Consider the following 22,692-nt stretch of genomic DNA (forward strand, 5'->3'; position numbering starts at 1 on the left):
CCTAACCGCACGTGGTATGTGTTAAAAGTAACTTAGTAATTAAGTATTCAAACAAATATATAATTATTGGATCGGAAAGCTTTTGAGCTTTCTTTTAATTTTTTTTAAATGATATAAGAGAAATTGTTAGTTTTTGAGCTTTCTTTGCACGACTCTACAGGATCATTGTTATCAGTCAATTACTCGCAATATACACGGAAATTCTCACATTTAAATGATTACATATTTGAAATAACAATAAATTATCATAGAATTTTTTAGGGAAATAAATTATCATTGTTTATCTATATATATTTCATGGAAAATTGTTAAGTAGAGGCATTATTTTAGTCATACCAATAGGAGCATTTTTGTTTAACACATAGAAAAAGTATAACCCAAATATTTTTGTATAACGGTTAATAAGCCACTACAACAAAAAAAAAAAAAAAAAACCCTATCCACAACACTTAATTATAAGATTATTAAAAAAGTATTATAATAAAATAAAGTAACTAGGGAAAGTAAATAAAAATCAATCTAAAACGCGGCAAATGGAATGTTGTGTTATATTTTATTTCCTCTTAATCACTCTCTTTTCGTCTTTCTCTCTCTTTTTCTTCTTGTTTTCTCTCTATTTTGGCAAACCTAGGCTGAAAAAATTTGTAAAGACTGAAGATTGTAAGCCACCACCTCTCTCGGACATGAATCTTACGCGAGGCTCAACGAACAAAAGGAGCTCCTCGGCCACCACCTTTGTTAAGCCCCTTTCAATCTCTTGGATGACATGAAGCCGTGGACAAAGCTATTTTATTTTAGAGCTTTGTTTTTCCTTTATTTCCTTCTCACCTCTGTTTGACTCTTTCTCTCTCTTTTCTGAAGGTTCAGAAGGTGTATAGGTTTTGGGATTATCATCAGTGAAGGAGAAAACTTGTACCTAAGAACATTAAAAGAGCTTGCTGAGTTTGTGAGCGAGCGAGTTACACCTGAAGGAATCCTAGATTTTGTGAAGCATCGGCTTAATGGAGGGAATCAATCATTCTTTCTTTATCATCTCCAACCACCAACACCATCTCTCTCGGTTGTCATCTTGCACCACAACCAACCACAGAGGAAAAAGTTGCTCTTAAGGAAGAAATGAATAAGAAGGAGAGTATAAAACTCAAGATAAAATGTATGTATATTTTTATATTCTACTTATTTATCTCTTATTTATTCATTTTAATTTCTAGATTTTTATTAAAGGTGCTGAAACTCATGAGGGCCATTGCAAGCAGCTAGGTTCTTCGAGGCAATGTTGAGTTCGGTCTGACACACATGATGCTACTGTGGAGGACGAAGAAGAGATAAAGCCTACAACTTGCATGAGTTGGGTCACAAAGGTGACTTTGGTTTCATTATTTTGTTGTATTATTTATTTTATGCCTTGTTATTTTCCGTTTTGTCTTTTGGTTTTCTTGTGATTTCCTTCATATTTATAAAAAAACATCTATATTTGTTCAATATTCTTTATATAGAGTAGTGTCTAGATAGTATCAATTAAAGGTTCAATTACTACATTTTAAGTGGAACAAGTGGAATTATTCATGAATTGATCTTTTAATTCATCAAAATGTCAATTATTGCTGGTTATATGTGTATACTAACCAGCCTATACAACAAATATTACTGATTATCTTAATTAAATAAGCCATTGAGTCATCTTATCGTAGTGTCATTAATATAACTCTATAGGTTTCTTTTTTAGTCGTATATCAGAATTTGTAACAAAGGCATTTATTCTTGTTAAGTGGTGTCAAAAGCATAATGTTTTTAGGTAGTTAGATCCTCAGCAGGTGGGTTTGTTTTATTCAGTGTAATGGTTATTAGTTCTGTTTTGGTGGTTTTCTAATGCAATGTTGAATTTCAATAGAAAAAGAGCCATGTGGCTGGTTGAACAACACAACTATTTTTTTAATAAATCAGATCAGCTACTACTTTAGTTGGATTGAGAGCTATATATATACATATAGTTATTGATTTTCCTTTACATTAAATCCTTGCCATATTGTGATTATGGGAATGATGCATGCAAAAGTAAAAGCTTCTCCAAGATTTTAAATGTATAAATATTAGCAGCTTTCTGAAGTGTATTTGATATATATATATATATATATATTGATTTTCAAATGTGACTGAATCAATATAGTTGTATGCTTCATTGAGAAAATACTTGACTAGTAAGAATCTAAGATGATTTGGCATTTATCTTCATTGATAGCAAGGCTTCTCAATTGACAACAAGACTTCCAAACTCTTTTATTAGTTAATTAGTTTGTTTTAGTCGATTGAGTGCTTCCTATACATATTTATATTTATATACTGATTTTTTTTCTTTTTCTCTTTATCATTGTCCCACATTAAAGAATAATATCATATAATAATTTCTCTATTACCCATTTTCAATATGTGCATCTAAAATGGTATTATTATTGTACTTTTTGTATTGGCCTGTGACATTAAAAAAATTTCATGTTGATATTATAATTTTTAAAGTTGGAGAAACAATAAAAAGTTGGCAAGCTCGAACTTGGAACTAGTATTCAGGTACCTCTATTTTTCATACTTAGCTCTTTTGTTTTTTCTTTTTGAACTATTGCTAGTAATTTTGAAGCTCAAAATTCACAGCATTTTATTTTGATAATTACACATATATGTTTTACTCTGTATATAGTCTATCTTAAATTATGTCTAACTACATCTATCCTTAACTCAATATATGAATTGTTCTCTATTGTTGTCTGAATACATATTTAGTAATGTTGTTTTAATCTGTGATTCAAAAGTTAAATTTGTTTTTATATTTTTCTCCAATTGATTGGATTTCATATTTTATAAAAAAAATTGCAACACACACAAATACATAGTTGATAACTAAGAATTAAAGAAAAAATTGTTACTAATAAATCAAATTCACATTTAAAACTTCAATATTTTTAACGAACATATTGGTTGCCTTTGTGATTTATATATTGGTGTGCTTTTCTGGTGTTGATAAATGCAGTTTAGGTTCAAACTATTAAAAACACAACTTGAATCCTGTTTCTTTTTATTTATTCATATTTTACAAGTGCTTGAATCTTGTATTCATTATTAGCAAGAATTAATACAAGCGCTGTTGATAATATTGCTGGAAGCATGGACCAAGTGAATGAGGATTCACCATATGGTATGAACGTAGTTTCAGTTGAAGACAGACCATCAAGTGGTGATGAAGATTCAGACTCTGTAGTTCCACCTGTGCCATTGGTCTCTGCATCTCGCAGTGAACACAAGTGGGGTGATACCAACTCGTATGCTGTGAAGAAGGTATATTTCTTGTTATATGCACTTATATTTTCCAAAAAATAATGGCAGTTCTTTGATGCATATGCAATTTATTTTCGTCTATGAGAGGTAGTACTTATTAAATGATGACATTCATTATGTGTTTTGCTCACTACTCAAGTACTGTGGGATTTTGGGGTAATTTTGATGTCTTATATATTTGACAACATCAACATGGAACAAATTATAACTTTAACTGTTTATTTTGACAATTTTATTTTAGAATTTAGTACATGATATCAACTTGTTGATGCCTATGCATTTGGCTTCACTGTTTAGTGAATCTCAGAGTCTTTCTGCTATAGACTTCTTTCCCTCCAATTGTATATTTATTAATAACATGTAACTGCTCTTAGCCACGTGTTTAGTAGGTTGGTATTTTACAAATATTACTTTTATTGTTCTTATATATAATGAAACTACATTATTTGATCTTGACTTGATCTGTATGAATGTTGTCTCACTTTTAGCAAATTTACTTTAGTCTTTCATTGTTAGATCTTCTGCTTTCCCCTCACCCCATCCCAAACTACAGTTTTACATTTATTCTCTAATGTGTTGCTGGTCTTTCCCTTGTATAGTAGATTGGTGGTTTGCAGATTATGATTTTTTGCTGTTGTATAGAATGACTTCATACTCTAACTCTTGATTTTTATTTATATGAAGATTGTTACCTTTTTGGCTTTTCATTTGCCATTGTCTCTTAAATGCGATTGCACTTTCAATTTCATATTCTATTTTTTTTTAAGAAATAGCTGACATGAGAGATCCAAATTTTGTTACAGATTTGTTGCAATTCAACCTTAATTTTATAAACTGGTTTCAAAAAGTAACTGATGATTCCTGGAGCTTAGTTTGTGAACATAGTATGTAGTTTTTATTAATTTCTGTTACCTACTTCTTAAGTTTATTGTTTCAGAAGCTTCAATCTTGGTTTCAACGCCCAAATAGGAAATGGGAGCTTGCGAAAATATTGTCAATCTCAGGGACTTAATCTGTCATTGCATTGTCTGATGAGAAAGTAAGAGAGCTATGGAAACTTTTATTTTTGCAGCAAGAGCTATGGAAACATTGAGTTGAGATTTGATTGTCTTTTTTCCATTAGATGTTTGATTTATTTTATTGTTCACTTTGTAGGTTTTAAAGGTACAAACTGAAAGTTTGGTCCCAGCAAATCCTGATATCCTTGATGGTGTAGATGATCTCATGCAGCTAAGTTATCTAAATGAACCATCAGTGTTGTACAATCTCTAGTACAGATACAATCAAAATATGATTTACGTATATTCTCAAATTTGTTGTATCTTTTCTTTTGTCATTTTCTTGGAAATCTATCTCCTCTATTGTCTTGACATTTTGATTGTATTCCTTGTAGACAAAAGCAGGACCAGTGTTGGTTGCTATCAATCCATTTAAGAAAGTTCCTTTGTATGGAAATGAATATATAGACGCATATAAGAGCAAAACAAATGACAACCCACATGTGTATGCCATTACAGACACATCAGTCCGGGAAATGATATGAGGTTCTTTACTCGTTCAATATTTATAAGATTATTCTTTTCAGCACATAAATCCCACCTTGAGAATTGTCATTAGCTGTTAAAAGTTCTAATGTGACATACTTGTTTCTAGATGATGTAAATCAGTCTATCATCATAAGGTTAGTGAACAATTCCCTCCCATTCTGTTATAAACTTATAATGTTGCAGTTTCCAGTTTCCAGTTTGCTGATTGTTTATTTACATATTTTGATTGTAATTTTGTTGTCTTACATGCTTTATATGTTTTACACATCTAGTACAGACTTAGGTCCTTTGATGTTTAAGTGAGAGATTTATAAGAATTAATGGGTTCTGTCATGCTTGAATGATTTGGATTTTTCAAAACTTAAAAAAAAATCATTATTACTTTTTATATATAAGAATATGTTGCAATCTTGGTAATTCTATATAATGAGTTTAAATAATAAATCTCGTCTTATTGTTTTGAATGACATTATTATTTATATAATTGTATTCTAACACTAAGAGGTCATATATGATCTCTTCACTTTGTGTTTCTTTTTTTAAACAAAAAAAAGTGTAAAGAATAGATCGAGTGTGCCAATTATTTGCAACCAAAAGTATGAATATGAGACTTAGCCACACTAAATTGTATTTTGTATGGTCTTGAAACTTTCGAAGCAATTGACCTCAAAATGACATTAGGCAACTGGTGAATTTAGAAGCTGTATGGCGTATTTGTCTACCTAGGGAAGAAATCTTATGTTATTGAGAGAAAGAGCTGGTTTAAATTATTCTGAGGGATATTTTTTTTTAAGAGCTTTGCTTTCCTTTTAGTCATTACAGAGATAGCAAAACTAGGAAAGTTTAAAGATTGATGAGATGTGCAAAGTATTTCCAAAACAGGGAAAATAAAACTTGTATTACTAGGCAATAGAGCTATCATTACTTAGTATGCGTGGCTCATATATATATACACATAGAATTACATGGGTATGTATAGATTAGAATGCTTTACAGCTTATGGAGCTGAATTAGTACATACTTATGGGAGGAAACTCTAGTGTTTCCATAGCTAGAACTGTATATTAATCTATTACAACAGATATATTTTAATTACCAAAAGTTCTCATGTTTAAGCTTAACTAAACCATAAAACATAGGTATGTGAAAACTCTTGCTTATTAAATGAGTAGGACTTTCAAGTAGTTAATAGATCATATATATTTACACAGTCACAACAGTAACTTAAAATTGCCGGGAATGGGTTTTTTTTCTTTCTTATATAAATGATTTTTAAACATAAGCTAGCTAGCTTTGGCAGAGAAGCCAGATATGATCAGATCAGACCACCAAAGAGATAATCAAATAAGGAGATGGAATAATTGTAGAAGTTACGTTACATGTGCATATATAACATAGAGGATGTAACTTCAGTATATGAATAATATCAAATATCATTTTCTAATTAAATGTTGTTACCTTTTTGTTGTTTGCATATCAAGGGCCATTGGTAATAGTAGTGTGCCTTTAATTAATTTACCCTACTGTTGCAATCAATATATGGTTTTAATTTGCTTTGTACATTCTTTTTCTTGCAAATCTATATATTTTCTCTGTTTGCTTGTATAATTTAGGGGCTGTCGAAATTTTTAAAGTTTCTATGTTCTCTAAGCTTAGTTTTGATCCAATTCATACCAGCCATCTAGGGGACTCAGGAACAAAATGTAGACCAACCAGTAAGACAATGCATGGAACAAGTCCTCCAGATAAAAAAGTAAACAAAAAAAAAAAAAAAAAAACTCAGAAGTCAGTCCCTTAAATTCTTGTATGTTTCTTTTGAAAAATTCAGTTCAATCACATAACATACACATATATAGTGATATAGGAAAATAAATAAAATATGTAATTGTAATCACTATTTACCAGTTAGTTAGAGCTAATGATCTCCAACTTATAGTTGTCCCTATGATAAAGGCAAGTGATCCTCCAAGAACAATCATGAGCTGAAGAACAAACAAGCAAACATATATAAGAATTTAACTTTATATGATAATCTCATCTAGTATTCAGAATTAAGATGAAATTAATCATCTGTTGTACCTGATTTAGTGTTGTAAGACCTCCACGGAGATGCTCTCTGCTATATATATTGGGACCTGTTCATGTTTTCATTCATTAGTAATCTTATTAGTATAAATAATATGAATATATTATCATTAGAAATATAAAAAATTAAGTGGTAGTCAAAAAAGTTACCACATAAGAGAAAATTCCAATGCCATATCCTGTGAATAGTCTTCCCATGTCAAGGGACATAGCTCCCTGTATCAGAATTTTTTTCAACTCAGAAACTGACCCAATTGAAAACAATATTCAACAATTTAATACTTGAAGATAGACTCAAAATTTATCCAGTAGATCAGTAGACCTACAAGTGTCTCCTGTGTGGTGGGGTGCTGCTGCACTTATGCAGCTAGCTGCTGCATGGGTATATATATATACATATATATTTATATATAAGAATAAAAGAATATCATTAAATATGATAGTTTATATATAGGAGTATAGTATCTACTAGTAAAAATAATGATCAAAAGAAATAGACAAACAAACACGTAAAGGATCTCTATTAATATGTTCTCATTATATAGTATAGAGTATAATATATATATATATATATATATATATATACTACTAGTGATAGTGAAAATGAAAATGAAATTGATGCAAAAACCAGATATTCTCATTGCCTGCATTGCATTCCCCCACATAAAAATTTAATACACATAATCTATCTCATTAATTTGTTGTTATCATAGTTGCAAAACAAAGACACCTCTAATGTACCAATATACAAGGAATATGGAATCATATTGTGATCATATTTTATTAAAAAAATTATCTCTATATATAGTTTCACATAGATCATTTGTTAAGTACTCAAGAGATTAATAAAACTAATGTACGTATAAAATTGATGATGGAGAATATAATTTGATTGGTATCCGGAATTATTATCGAGAACATAAGTATTAGAGTTATATTTTTTTAAGACGCATGATAGAAAATAAGTATATTATCATACAAAATCAACTCTAGTTAAAATTGAAACAAACACTATACTACTAACATGATATTTATTTTTACTTAACTAATTAAATGAATCTTTGAATTAGTAAAAACATATGTATTTTTCAGAATATTATATGTGGTGTGGATGAGATAAAATAATAATATTATGTGATTGTTTTAACTTAGCAACACGAAGATTATTATTTATATTTCATGGAATTTTCTTCATAGTAATAATAAGACATAATAGCTTTGTATATAAAAAGAACTTTCCAATTACATTGACAAACTACACTATTAATAAAAGAAAAAAGTGATATTTTGATCTGCAGGTTCATGAAACATGTTGGTGAGTCAACTAGAATGTTTGACTTATATATACCCAAAATTTAATATATAAAGATTTTTTTTACTTATTGTATCATTTAATTTTAATTTTGTATTAATTTTTTAGGTATTGATTATATTTTTTAGGTTGTGGATCGAATTGGCAAGGAGGATTGCAAAGTTAATTAACTTGATTATTAATTGCAAGAGGTACGGAAATATTTTCTCTTAACTCTTTTATTAATATCATACAAATGTTAGATGAGTTTGAATATCTTAAATATTCATTCGTAGAGAAGTAGGTTCTGGAAATTTGTTTGTATGTTGCGGTGATATAAGAAAGAAAACTTGTTGTATGTTGTTTGAATTTTTTTACTTGGTATTGATAGATTGTTAGGTAACCTTTAGATGGTTAGGTAACCTTTATATTAATTGAACATTTACTAATTCAAATCTAATATAATATTCAATTCAAACCATAACTATCACCACTAAATAAAATTATTAGGTGAAGTTTTACAATTAACATAAGTCACATCAAACTACTAATCCTCCACATATTTTACTTAAAAAGTCAACAACAAAATATAATCAAAACACATAGAAGTTTGAAGATAGCTCCCATATATTCCACGATTCATTATGCTCTTCTTTCTATTATGGCTTTGGCTTGCCCAACTACATAATCTGCAATCCCGGTTTGTAAAGATGAGTTAAATAAAAAAAAAAGAGTACAAATAATATCAATTAATGGTAAGAAAAATTTGTGAACTAAACAAAGAAAATCCTAATAATATACAGGAGACATGCTAAGTTGTTGTAAGATACATTTCTTACATTTATGAAATTTTTTTTGATATTTTGAGGTATATGAATTTATATTCATTATATTTTTACATTTTACTTTCGTACAAATATATATTAGATTATGTGTACTTGAATTTTCAAGATGAAAAACTATAGATTATAGAGTATGAAAACATAGATTATATTATATAATTTTTATTGAAATTTTTTTTTGGCTCCCCCTGTTTGTAAATCATGGCTTCTTCACCAGCTATTAGGGTTCTCAAATGAACTTACGGTGTTCATGTATTAGTTCCAACTTTCAAGTCTAAGCTGACTTGGAAAAAATAAATAATAATAAATTTAATTCACAAAATTAGTATTATAATTTGTATTTGTAAAGAAGTTTGCATGATGTGTTGATATAATGGTTGAGTATATCGATAGGCTAGTTTATGTTGATGATCATAATGTGCGTTTTGACAATTTAATGCACCTCTTACTTTACCCATCTTGAGAAACAAATATATACATTTGTATATAATATATATTTATATATATATGACAATAAACAAACAAGTTTCAATATAAAGCATTCAAATGTGGATGAGAAAGAAAACCCAATCTCCATCCCAATGAATCAAATCCCATTGCATTATGGATGGGAAAGTTGGGCACTGAAAAGAGGGAGGAAAAACTAGAAAAATGAATGTGCTTAGAAACATGTTTTTGCTTCCATTTCTTTTCTTTAATATAATAATAACAAAATTAAGACATTAACATTATAATTAACATTATTTTATTGGTGTTGCTGTGATAGTGATATTTATTATTAAATAGCTTAATCTGACCCTCACTTCAAAACGTTGACTATTTGATTGTGTACCAACAATCTATTCTCCTTAATTCTATACAGTTTGAGATCTCTTTACTTTGTTTAGTTTGTTCATTAAGTTGTTTTTGTTTTTCCAATTTTACCCATGTATTCCAACAACTTATATATGCTGAATTGTAATTTTCATTCTGAACTAGAATACAATTTCTTCAATAAATAAAAAGGGCTTTACTTTTAGTATAGTATCGTAAGAAACTAACCATTGAAGAAAATGACTCGTACTCGAACAAGACCTTCTGCTCAATCTCTGCCTAGTTCAGTTAGAAATGTCCTCCGCAAAGCTCAGCCATGAAAGGAAAAATTTATCTTAATTTCATACTTTAAAACAAGTGATTTCGTACATTTCTCCATTGTTCTAATCTGTAATTTTAGTTCTACACCAGGTATAGATGAAGTGCTTGTATTGGTTTTTCCATTAACAATTACACATAGAAAATTTTCCATCTATTGTATACTCTGGGGACATATAACCACTGCACCACACAATTATGATATAAGTCATAATATGTATTAACATATGATGATAGAGGTTGAGTTGGAATGTAACAGAAACTTACCATGTTCAAACAATTCTCTTTGTTGTGGTTTCCTTCTCATCACCTACAAAAATCCTTGCTAATCCAAAGTCTGAAATATTTGTTGTCATATTGTTATCTAGTAAAATGTTGCCAGCTTTGAGATCCCTATGGACAATTTGAAGTTTTGAATCTTGATGGAGGTACAGAAGTCCTTTAGCAATTCCATCACAATGTCAAATCTTTTATTTCCAAGATAGCAAATTGCTTCTTTCATGCTCTACATATGATTTTCAATCCCATATATGTCAATCTCAAAGTTAAAATATAATAAATGAAATATGAAATGAATGTGACTAAAGAAAAATATGTAAGGTCTGGTAGGTCTAACCAAAAATAAAATAATTTAAGCTTTTATTGGGAAAGTACTCATAAATTAACATCCTTTCATGTCCTTGAATGCAGCAACCCAAAAGGGCAATCAGATTCTTGTGTTGAATTTTTGCAATTAACTCTACTTCATTCTTAAACTCTTCTCCACCTTGTTGTGATTCTTTCGATAGTCTCTTCACTGCTACTTCTTGTCATGTTGATAGATTTCCCTACATATGGTAAAAACAACATGCTATTGATTTTGATTTGATTCAATCAATTTAAGATAAAATTAAAAAAAAAAATTCTTTAAATGTCAAAATGATATGAAAAATTAGCTTAAAATTATTACCTTGTAAACAGGACCAAAGCCTCCTACTCCTAATATATGTGCAGGGGAGAAATTGTTTGTAACAGCAATAATTTCAGCCAAATCAAACAAAGGCAGCTTTATATCACCATCGATGCCTTGAGCTATTTTCATGATCAAATTTAATACTTAATATTCATCATCACTTACAATGTTCTTAGAAAAAATGACTTAGTCAACAGAAAACTCTTGTGGCTGTAGACTATGCCTTAACTCTCACTTTCAATTTTCTTACTCTCCAAATTATGCACCAAAGTGCATTCGAGAAATCCTTCTGATATACTCATACTTATTTTTATTTTATTTTTGATAAGAAAGGAGATTAAATTAAATCAGACAACAAAGTTTGTTAACTCCCAAAACGATGGGGACCCAGAAAATTTAGCATCTCTAGCCCACCCTGCTAACGCATGAGCGGCTTGGTTATTACATCTAGGGATCCACTTAACAACACTACATAACTCATTCAAACCATTAAACAACAAGGAGCATAGACCAACAATGTGCCAAGAAGGCCATCCTGATGACATTTTATTATGTGTATATACATCTAGGTATATATTCTGTGTTTTATCATGTAGTTAGCAGATCAAAAATATCAAATTAAGTGCATATATAATTGACATTTAATCACTCAAGAAACATTGGAAAATTAACTTTTTCAAACCCAAAATTTATCAACTTAATTGAAAACAAAAAATATTTTACATTTAATCACACAACAAAACTTACTTCAATAATATCATAATCAAAACATCATCAATAGTTCTAGAATCAAATAAATTGTGTTTGCTTAAATTGGTTTGATTATATTGATAGATATCTCGCCTGGGGTGTGAATAAGGGTAGTTTTCACGTCCCCAACCTTAGAGTTTGAATAATAAAACATTATACATATGAGTTGTGATTAGCTTTTTTATATCTATGCTTATGATATGCAGATGGATAAAACTTGGATCCATCTTAACAAGTTAGCAAATAAAATTATATAGTTTAAGTTTATTATTGTCATGATATTATTGACTATTTTAGATGAATGATATGATATTTCATGACCTCATTAGTTTTTCTTTTATGTTTTATTTACCAGATTCAACAAGTGAAGTGCAAAAGAAAATCTGATTTGGAAGGCTTTGGTGTACTAACATTTGGAAGATTATGAATTCCTACCTTTACTTTTGAATATGCAACTGTTTAAGACTATTTTGTTGACTATTGTGAGAATATTTTGTTTATGTTAATTAGGCAGTGTTGAATATCTTAAGACTTTTGGATTGTTTTTAAGATAATCTTGAATGTATTTTGACACAATTGGTACTCAAAAATTGGTTATATGTGTTATGAACCATATAATTGGCACTCAAAAATATATTTGTACAATGTTAAAGGTGTCTTAAGTATATTAAATGAAGCGGGTTTGAATTAAAGCAATAAAAAATGATTATAATGTACAGGTTTATATAATAATAATTCAAGCTTATCCAAATATTAGAATAATACAAAAAATGTGTTATTGTATATTTTACAATAACACTGCTTTATAAGCATAAGCATAAAATGATGTTATGCAAACTATTTTTTACAATGCAGAAAGTGTGTTATTATAAAGTGTATCATAATCCTACTTTATAAGTCCAAAAAGTAATATATAATCTATTTATAAATGGCATAATGAAATACTTATCTAACTATTAAAATAACACAACAAAAGTGTTATCGTAGGCTATATCATAACACATGTCTATAACTATGGAAAAGTGTTATGCAAAGTGCTCCGACCTACTATAACACTGCTTTCCTTAACATATCAAAAAGTGTCATGGCATATATTTGATAATACTTTTTTGGTCTTATTGAAAGTGTTTTTTCTTGTAGTGGGCATCCAACTAGTTTTCGAGAAATTTGAAATAATTTATAGTTTTGAGTGGCTTAGAGATCTCATGATGTGTCGACGATCTCGATACATTGTGATGATCAAGCCACTTTGATTAGAGCTTACAATAAGATATATAATGTTAAGTCTAGACCTGTAAGTCTAAAACACGTCTACGTGATAAAATTGATTGATAAGGGAGTTATATCAATTTTGTATGTCAAATTGTGTGAGAACTTAGCATATCTTTTTACCAAACCTCTATGGAGAGATTTGGTTAGTTCTACAAATTAGGGCTGAGCATAAATTTTTGCAACCCACCCAAACCAAACCAAAAAAATTAACTAAAAATACAAACCAAATAACCCAATTAAATTCGAACCCGTCCAATATGTTAATTGGGTGGGTTGAAAATTTTTCAAACTCGCCCAATATAACTCGTCCCACCCAATTAACATATATGTATATAGTTGATTTTTTTTATACTAATTTATATTTTAATAGAAAAAAATTAAAAAAACAAAACCTAAACTAAACTAAACCCAGTCACCCCACATCCCAACCTAGTCTCACTCACTCTCGTTCTCCCTCCGTCTCTCGTATCTCCCTTCCCCCTCCTCCCCCGATGTCGATTCCCTAGCAGTGACCACAACCGCCTCTGCCGACCTAGGTTTGTGGAGTCCAATCTCCATCTCTCTCATCTCATCTTTGGTCTCCCATCCCTGTCTCGGATCTATTGAGCATCTACAAGACCTTTTTCTTCTCTCTTTATCTCGACAACGGTGCTGCATCGCTGCTCTCCATTCCGACGGCATCGACGACATACCATAGGTAGTTTTCTTCTTCCAATTTGGGGGTATTCAATCTTTGTGTTGTGTGTAACTGTGTATTGAAAATATATATTATAGCCGGTATTGGAAATATATATATGAGGTATTCAAATGAATTTTTAGCATATAAAATAAGTGGCAGGCGTGTGAATGATGTATGTGGTATTGTGGCACTACAACAAATATCATTACCGAGGATGTTAGTAGTGAGGATTCCAAAATCTTTGCTATTACTTAAGGTATTAGCGAGGATAATTTAAAATCCTCGCTAAAACTGAAGCGGGAAATATTAGCGATGCCTCAAATTGTTAGTGTGGTTAGACTTAGAAAAATAAAATTTTGCGTTTTATTTTTAGAGAGGATTTCAGTATTGGCGAGGATTTTATCCTCTCTAAAAGTGAAGCGAAAAATATTAGCGGGCTCTCAAATTTTCAGCGTATTTTTGACCTAAAATTGGAACGCTGCGTTTTATTTTTAGCGAGGATTTTAATATTAGAAAGGATTTGATACTCCTATTCTGAGTATATATACAAAACTTAACTTTGTCACTGCATTCATCCCAGCCTCCATTTCCCCATTTCTTTGAATTGAAATTCCCGAGCTTTTATAGGAAACCCACGAACCTCAAGCCCCTCATTTTAGGTTTTAAGAACAAAGTTATTTCCTCTCTTTGTTTCTAAGCTTGGTGCGTATTGATTTTTTCTAAGGATTGCTAAGTTATTTTTTACCCATTTCTCCTTTGATTTTAGGTGTCTCTGCAGTGGGCTTCCAGCGATTGAGCAGCATCCTTCGGCAACTCTTGCAATAGTGGTTAGTTCTCTCTTACTCTCTCATTTTATTTTTCTCTCTCTGTTTATCTCTAAATAAAAATTGGGGTTTTTTGTTTTGTTTTGTTTCTCATAACCGAGAGTAGTGATGATGGTGGTGGAGGTGGTGGTAGAATGGTGGTAGCTATCGTGGTGGATTTGTACTCCATTTGAGGTTAAAGTGTTATTTTTATTACATATATACACACAATGATATAATATATATATATGTTAGGAATAACATTTATCAAATTTATGGTTAAATTATAAATATACAAATATATTTATATATATATTTTTTATTTGGTAGGAAAAACATTTATAAGCTTTGTATGTGCTTTGTCATATTTATACAAATGGTTATGTGATTTGTTAAGAATTTTCATTTTCATACCTTTAAGTTTATACAAATGATTATGTGTGTAAGATTATTTTCAATTTTTGTATCCAAGTTGTTGGTCACTTTTTCTCTATATTTTTTTTTTGGTATGCTTAAAGAATTTATATTTAGTGTTTATGTAATTGTGTATTTGAAATAATAAGATTTTTTTTAAATGATATAATTTTTTGTTTTTTTACTTGATTTTTAGGTTTTGTAATTATTTTGGAGCATTAAGATTAATTATGTTGATTGAATATCTTAATTGGAGCATTACTAGTTAGGTTACTAAAGTAGGAGAATGTTGTTCAATTTCTTGAATTTGTGTTTGATTGTTTGAATTGATTAGGTTGATAAATAAATAAACAAACATATAATAAGAAATGTTTGATATATATACATGTGTACCCTAATTTTAGCCCGAGTTCATTCACTCAGCTCGGGTACAACTGGCAAGTAAATGTACGGAGAAATAACTAAGGGAATGATATCTGCTTAATATCCACGTGGACAACTTGAGTTTCATGTGGTCACGAATGGTGTTAGGCGTCTTGGGTTTAACTCGAGCTAGGGATATGAAGGTTGTGAAGCGCGAGCTTAGAATATTAAAACAGTTGTTGAAGCACAAGCTTGGAGGAGATATCCAGCTCATGGTAGTTCTAGTATATTGCATACCCACGGATCCCCAGAGACTCGGGATCCCTTTATACGTATATTTATGACCAGGCTGTCATATTTAATATCCCAGATTTTAGGAGTACATTTACCTTGTGATCAAATCATATCCCAAAATAAATGGGAATTATTTGTATTAAATGTAATAATTATGTGAATGCATGATTGACTCACGCAGTTACCCAAACCTGTCCATGAAATTCTCTTATAAATACTGGGAATATTGGATAGGAAAGGGGACTATTATTCTGTAATACCGAAACTCTGCCAAAATAGAGAGAGTGAAACAACAATAATATAGACTCGTGGACTAGGTGGATTTTAACCACTGAACCACGTAAAAATTCTGTGTTCTTGAGTGAATTCATTTATTTTACATTGTGGTTTATTAAGCACTAATCTACCTTATTATTTCTTAACACATTGTTGGCGAAAAACCGCGTCAACAATACCCTTTCATGAAATTTTGGAATTTTATTATGTTGATGGTTATTTAATATTTTTATTAAGTGTAAGTGGTTTGAGAATATAATGATGATGACAATGATGATTTTATAAGTGATGATGAAGTTGAAATGGATGACACTATATAAGAGTATGATAACTAGTGACATAGATATGAATTTATATTGTAAATAATTTCATTATTTTCTTAATAAATTGTAACGACTTAAAATTACTAATAAGGCTTAAGGGTCTTAATTAGCGTGTCGGGAGGGCATAATTGGTATATGTATGATTTAAATATTTAGATGCATGATTATGTGGCATGCATGATTAATATAATTATATGACTATGTGACATGCATGTTTGTGAGTATTATAAACGTGAATATATGTGATAAATTGATGAGACTACATTATCATGTGGATATATTTGCAGCGTATGGTTCGAGACGGTCCTAGTGAGCGGATTAGCGAAATAGTCACAGCGGAGACTAATACACGGCTCGGGGGAGTCTAGGGGTATTTTTGGGATTTTTGCGAATATATCGAGGAACATTAGGTATTGAATAAGTAAATGGTAATTATTTGGAATGACGAGATTAATGAGTAAATATTAGGAACATTTGAGGAATTAGAGGGAACTGGGGAAAAATGACCATTTTATCCCTAGGGTTAAGTTGAGGGCTAGTTAAGTAAGAGGGGCAATAGGGTCTTTTGCCTAGAAACTAAAGGATACACTCAGTAAACATTTAGAACCTGAGGCATAAGGAGGTAGAAGCATCTCACACTCTCAGCTCTCTCTCTCTCTCATACGATTTCTTTCTCTCTCACTCATGAGGAAGTTGATGCTTTGAGACTTGGGAAATTGAAGAAGCATAGGCTGGAGAGTTGAGCTGGGAATCGAAGGAAAACATAAGGAAATTGGAGAGATTCAAACTAGGAATTAAAGCTGGAACATTTGTGGATTTGGCCATAGTTGAGGTAAGTTTTGGACTCTTAATTGGTAGAAGAATCTAGCTTAATTGGGTAAAATTGAGCTGAGCAGTCGTGAAGCTTAGAGTTTGTACAATTATGGGTTCTTGGGTATGTATTGAGTGATGAATTCTGGTTGAATTGGGATAGAGATTTTGGTATGATTGATAAGGTTTTGGGGTCTTAAATGTATGATTTAATCTGGAATTCGTAGCTAGTTTGATGTTGAATTGGGAAGATTTATTTAGGTAAAATTCTGGGTTAAGGTCTTGAGGTTCTTGGCTGGGAGAAGCATGTGAAGAACCTAGATTTTCTGGGTTCGAAGGGGGCGCGCCGCAACCCAGCCCTGGGGCGCCGCGACGCATGTGGCCTGTTTCGCTTGGGTTGCTCTCTAACTTGGGGGCGCGCTGCAACTCACTAGGCCAAGTCGCGACCTGCCTCCCTTTTTGGCTTGGGTACTTGCTCTCTGACTTGGGGGCAAGTCACAACCCACTAAGCCTAGTCGCGACTTGCATGGGGATTTTATCCCTAGAATTGTTTCTAGAATTGTTAAGGCTCAGGGGTTAGAACCTAGGCGCTCGAGACAATTTCTACTACCCGGTTTAGTAGAAATCGAGGTCCCGAAGGCTAGTTTCCGTCTCCTAAGTATTTATTTGGGTTGGAAGTTAAAAATTACCCATTGGACACTGTGACTAGGTTTATCGCCAAGGCTCAGGGCTAAGGATCGTGCTCGGAACCATTTAACTTTCTCCGTTCGAAACTAAAGGTAAGAAAACTGCATCCTTGTGTGGCTGTGTTGGGACTGAGTTTCCCTATACTTGAATAAATATGTTGTATGATTGTGATATGCCATGTGAGCATGAAATAAATAGCCTAAGAGAGGCGAGGCTGACAATTTGCGCACAGGACGCAGCTTGGCCACTACGAGCCGGGGTCAGCTAGATAAACATTGGACTCGACCTAAGCGAGCCTGAGTCAGTGGGGTAAATAGAGGGCGCGGCTTAAGGGAGTCGACCCTGAGTTTTTTGTATTGAATGAGATAAAATGTTGAATATAAATGGTTATTATTGTTAGCTTCATACTATGTCTCGTTGAATATCTGATTACCTGTCTTGTGAATTATTTGATTATCATTATTCATTATGTTATAATGTGATGGTTTTCTTGCTGGGCCTTGGCTCACGGGTGCTATGTGGTGCAGGTAAAGACAAGGGTAAGGTGCATCAACCATGAGTGGGAGAGCTCTGGGGGCGAGGTGTACATTGTCAACTTCTCCTTCGCCATGGCCGAGGGATGGTACAGGGACAGAAACCAAAAACGTGTATTTTGCCATTAGAGTGGCTTTTGATTGTATATAACTATTTTGGGAGTTTGTACATTTGTCCTTTAAACCCTATTTTTTGGGATCCCATGTGCTAAACATTTATTTTAATGAAACTTATCCGTTTATGACCAAAATCTTTTGGCCCTAACCTGATTATGACTTTAGGATCACATTTTTATTCAAATAACTTTATTATCAAGTCTTGGACTATTTCAAATACATAGTGTAACTGCCTTGATTATCCAGGGCATTACAACTTGATATTAGAGTAGTCTAAGTTTAAGGGTTCCTGAAGACTGGCTGGACATGTACACTCGCTGCTAAAGACAAGCTCAGCTCGGGGTTTGGTAATTATATACATGTGATTATATGGTTAAGTGTTTGAATGAAATATGAATGCTTTAGTACATGATTAATAGGGAGCATAATATACTGATAGAGCCTGGCTTTTGACTGTTGTGTGATGATATTGAGGCGTGCTTATTAGCATTCCTGTTTCATGTGGATGAATAGTTGAATGCTTATTTGTATTTTGATTACTTGTGGATGGTTGAGTTCCAACGGTGGATCATGGAAAGATTTGTTACCCTGTCATCATTGTCTGACCACTGAGTCGTTAATTACAGATAAACTTGGATAGCTATGAATCCAAGGCGATCTATACGACTAGCCAGCTCTGGTCTAAGGCTAGAGATGATGACCAGGGCCAAAACCCTTCGCCAATCCCTGAGAACTGGCAGCAGATACTTGCTGACATACAAGCTCAGTTACAGAGTTAGGAAGAGCAAATTCATCTTCTGAGACAGCAGGCTCCGTCAGGGAGTGCTACACCTATTTTTCCACCTGTTGTGGCACTGGTTGTTCAGGAACCTGAGATTGGAAACAGGTGGGAGCCCGTGTATGAACGGTTTAGGAGGCATCATCCTCCAACCTTTGAGTGGGGGTCGGATCCACTGAAGGGAGAACAATTGATGAGTATGATTACTTCTATCCTAGATTTCATGAGGGTGGAAGGTAATGACAGGGTGACCTATGCCACCTATATGCTGAGAGAGGATGCCTACATTTGGTGGGAGGTGGCATCATAGACCAGGGATATTTCTACTTTGACTTGGGATGGGTTCAGAGACTTGTTCAGCCAGAAGTACTATAATGTTGCCATCAGGGCAGCGAAAGTAAATGAATTTGTGGGGTTAGTGCAGGGCAATATGACAGTTACAGAATACGCCTTGAAGTTTGACAAGCTTCCAAAGTTCACACCAGATCTAGTGCTTACTGACGCAGCTAGACAGGACAGATTCATTAGAGGGCCTAATGTTATGATAGTCCAAGATGTGAGGATTACAACAGTACCTGGGGGGATGACTTATGCCCAGGTTGTTGAGAAGGGTCTTACCACTGAGGAGGCGGAGAATAAGATTTGGAGAGAAAACGCTGCGAGACAGGAGGTTCGCAGGACAGTGCCTCCACATTCAGGGTCTGGTAGGGGTGGAGGCCCCAGTGATCTGAAGAGGAATACCCATGACACTTCAACTGTTGCTGGCCTTGATATGAGGGGTTGAGGTGCTCAGGGTGGCCGCCATGGAGGCGGTGAGACGTGGAGAAGTTATCCAAAGTAAACGAGGTGCAGAAGACGCTATCCGGGCGAATGTCGAGCCAAGGCCTGCTATGTGTGCGGGGTGGTGGGACACCTCAAGAAGGACTGCTCAATAGTGAAGAAAGAGGAAGCATGGAAGGTGGACAGCTTGACTCCAGGTTGAGTGTTCACCTTGCCGCAGGCAGAGCTCGAGGCTAGTCCCTCGGTAGTGATAGGTCAGCTTCTAGCGCCGAATCTTGTTTTACTATATTGATGGATTCTGGTACTACACATTCGTTTGTTTCTAGTAAGGTGATTGATAGATTGTGTAGACCTAGTGAGTATTATACTGTGGGGTTTGGGACTATATTGCCTACAGCGGAACTGGTGGTGTCTAGGAGATGGATTAGAGCACTACTACTGATGGCTGATGGTAGGGAGTTATCAGTAGACTTGATTGAGTTAGGTATGGAGGATTTTGATATGATTCTTGGGATGGATTGGTTAGTCAAATATGGGGCTACCATTGATTGTAGGAAGATGATGGTGACTTTTGAGCCTGAGGGAGAGGAACCCTTTATTTTCGTGGGTGTGGTACATGGACCCCGCATACCTATGATATCATCATTGAGAGCTAGAGATCTATTACAGGGAGATTGTATATGTTTCCTAGCTAGTGTGGTGGATACTACCAGAGTTTTACCAGCAGGGCCGGGAGAGACCAGATTGGTTCGGGAGTTCTTGGATGTGTTCCCTGAGGATTTACTAGGATTGCTGCTGCACAGGGAGATTCAGCTCATCATTGAGTTAGCATCGGGGACAAAGCCAGTGTCGAGGGCACCATATAGGATGGCATCGGCGGAACTGAAAGAATTAAAGATACAGTTACAAGAGCTTCTTGATTTGGGGTTTATCAGGCCTAGTTACTCGTCATGGGGTGCTCCGGTTTTGTTTGTGAAGAAGAAGGATGAGACTCTGAGGATGTGTATAGACTACAGGGAGTTGAACAACTTAACCATCAAGAACAAATACCCTTTACCAAGGATCGATGACCTGTGTTGATCAACTGGAAGATCTTCGATCTGGTTATCACCAGCTGAGGATCCAGGACGAGGATATACTGAAGACGGCCTTCCGAATGAGGTATGGGCATTATGAGTTTCTGGTCATGTCGTTTGGTTTGACCAATGCCCTAGCAGCATTCATGGACCTAATGAACAGGGTTTTCAAGGACTTCTTGGATCAGTTTGTGATTGTCTTCATTGACGACATCCTAGTATACTCCAGTTCAGAGGCAGAGAATGAACAACATCACGGCAGTTGAAGGAATAAGAGCAGCAGTACCTTACCCATGATTTGGAATTAGCGGCGGTGGTATTCGCACTGAAGGTATGGCAACATTATTTGTATGGAGAGAAGTGCGAGAGATACACCGATCACAAGAGTTTGAAGTATTTCTTCACCTAGAATAATCTGAACATGAGGCAGAGGCATTGGTTGGAGCTAGTGAAGGATTATGATTTTGATATCCTTTACCACCCAGGGAAAGCCAATGTAGTGGCAGATGCATTAAGCCAGAGGGGCCTGGGACAGTTGTTTAGCTCTACACAGATATCGAGAGAATTGGCTGAGGAGATGTCCAGAGCAAGGATAGAGTTTGTTGTGAGGCAGTTAGCCAACATTACTTTACAGTCGACTCTGCTAGAGCGGATTAAGGAGGGTCAGTTGGTAGATGCATAGTTACAGGAGCTGAGAGGAAAGGTCTTAGCTAGAGTAGCTAAGGACTATTCTATTTCAGAGACTGGATTATTGCGATATAAGGGTTGGATCTGTGTTCCAACTGATCTAGGTATTAGACATGAGATATCCCATACTACGCCATACTCACTCCATCTAGGTACCACAAAGATGTATGAAGATCTACAGACGTTGTATTGGTGGCCTGGGATGAAGAAGAAGGTAGTGGAGTACGTGGCCAAGTGTTTAACTTGTCAATAGGTGAAGGTTGAGCATCAGCGGCCAGCAGGATTGCTACAGCCTTTGGGTATTCTCGAGTGAAAATGGGAGGATATTACGATGGATTTTGTGGGAGGTTTACCCAGGACAGTGGGACTGCATGACTCAGTGTGGGTGATAGTAGACAGATACACCAAGTCAGCTCACTATCTGCCAGTGAAGACGACTTATACTGTGGATCAATATGCAAAGCTGTATGTGAGGGAGATTGTACGTCTCCATGGGGTTCCCAAGTCTATAGTATCAGACCGACATCCTATCTTTACCTCCAAGTTTTGGGGTGGATTGCAGATGGCTATGAGGATTCAGTTGAAGTTCAGTACGACCTTTCATCCTCAGGCTAATGGACAGTTTGAGAGGACGATTCAGGTGCTGGAGGACATGCTCAGAGTGTAGCGTCCCGAATTTGCTAATAAGGCCTAGGGCCTTAATTAGTGTTCCTTAAGGGCAATAAGTGATTTATTGTATAAATATGTGAATTTGATGAGTATGTGATTATAAATGCATGTTTAGATGTATTAAATATGCATGTGGGCCCCATTTGGATATTAGGGGCATGTTTGTAATTTTTAGCCCGTTGAGGGCATAAATACAATATTTTTGA

At 33.7% G+C, this 22,692-nt stretch overlaps 1 long non-coding RNA gene across 12 annotated transcripts; it reads left to right on the forward strand.

Moving 5' to 3' along the window:
• The first annotated feature begins 334 nt into the window (after positions 1-334).
• Positions 335-12,570, forward strand: LOC133777828 (uncharacterized). Of its 12 annotated transcripts, XR_009868856.1 has the most exons (11): positions 523-737; positions 862-1,153; positions 1,225-1,361; positions 2,515-2,565; positions 3,116-3,327; positions 4,265-4,366; positions 4,483-4,626; positions 4,721-4,871; positions 4,981-5,008; positions 8,400-8,462; positions 12,281-12,570. It is a non-coding gene; the product is annotated as an uncharacterized LOC133777828 (long non-coding RNA). The 12 variants fall into 12 exon arrangements; XR_009868855.1 differs by having other exon boundaries at positions 338-737; positions 4,981-8,462; XR_009868849.1 differs by having other exon boundaries at positions 519-737; positions 4,483-4,871.
• The last annotated feature ends 10,122 nt before the right edge of the window (positions 12,571-22,692 follow it).

This window comes from Humulus lupulus, chromosome 5 (assembly GCF_963169125.1).
Source record: "Humulus lupulus chromosome 5, drHumLupu1.1, whole genome shotgun sequence".
In the NCBI taxonomy this organism is placed as follows: Eukaryota; Viridiplantae; Streptophyta; class Magnoliopsida; order Rosales; family Cannabaceae; genus Humulus; species Humulus lupulus.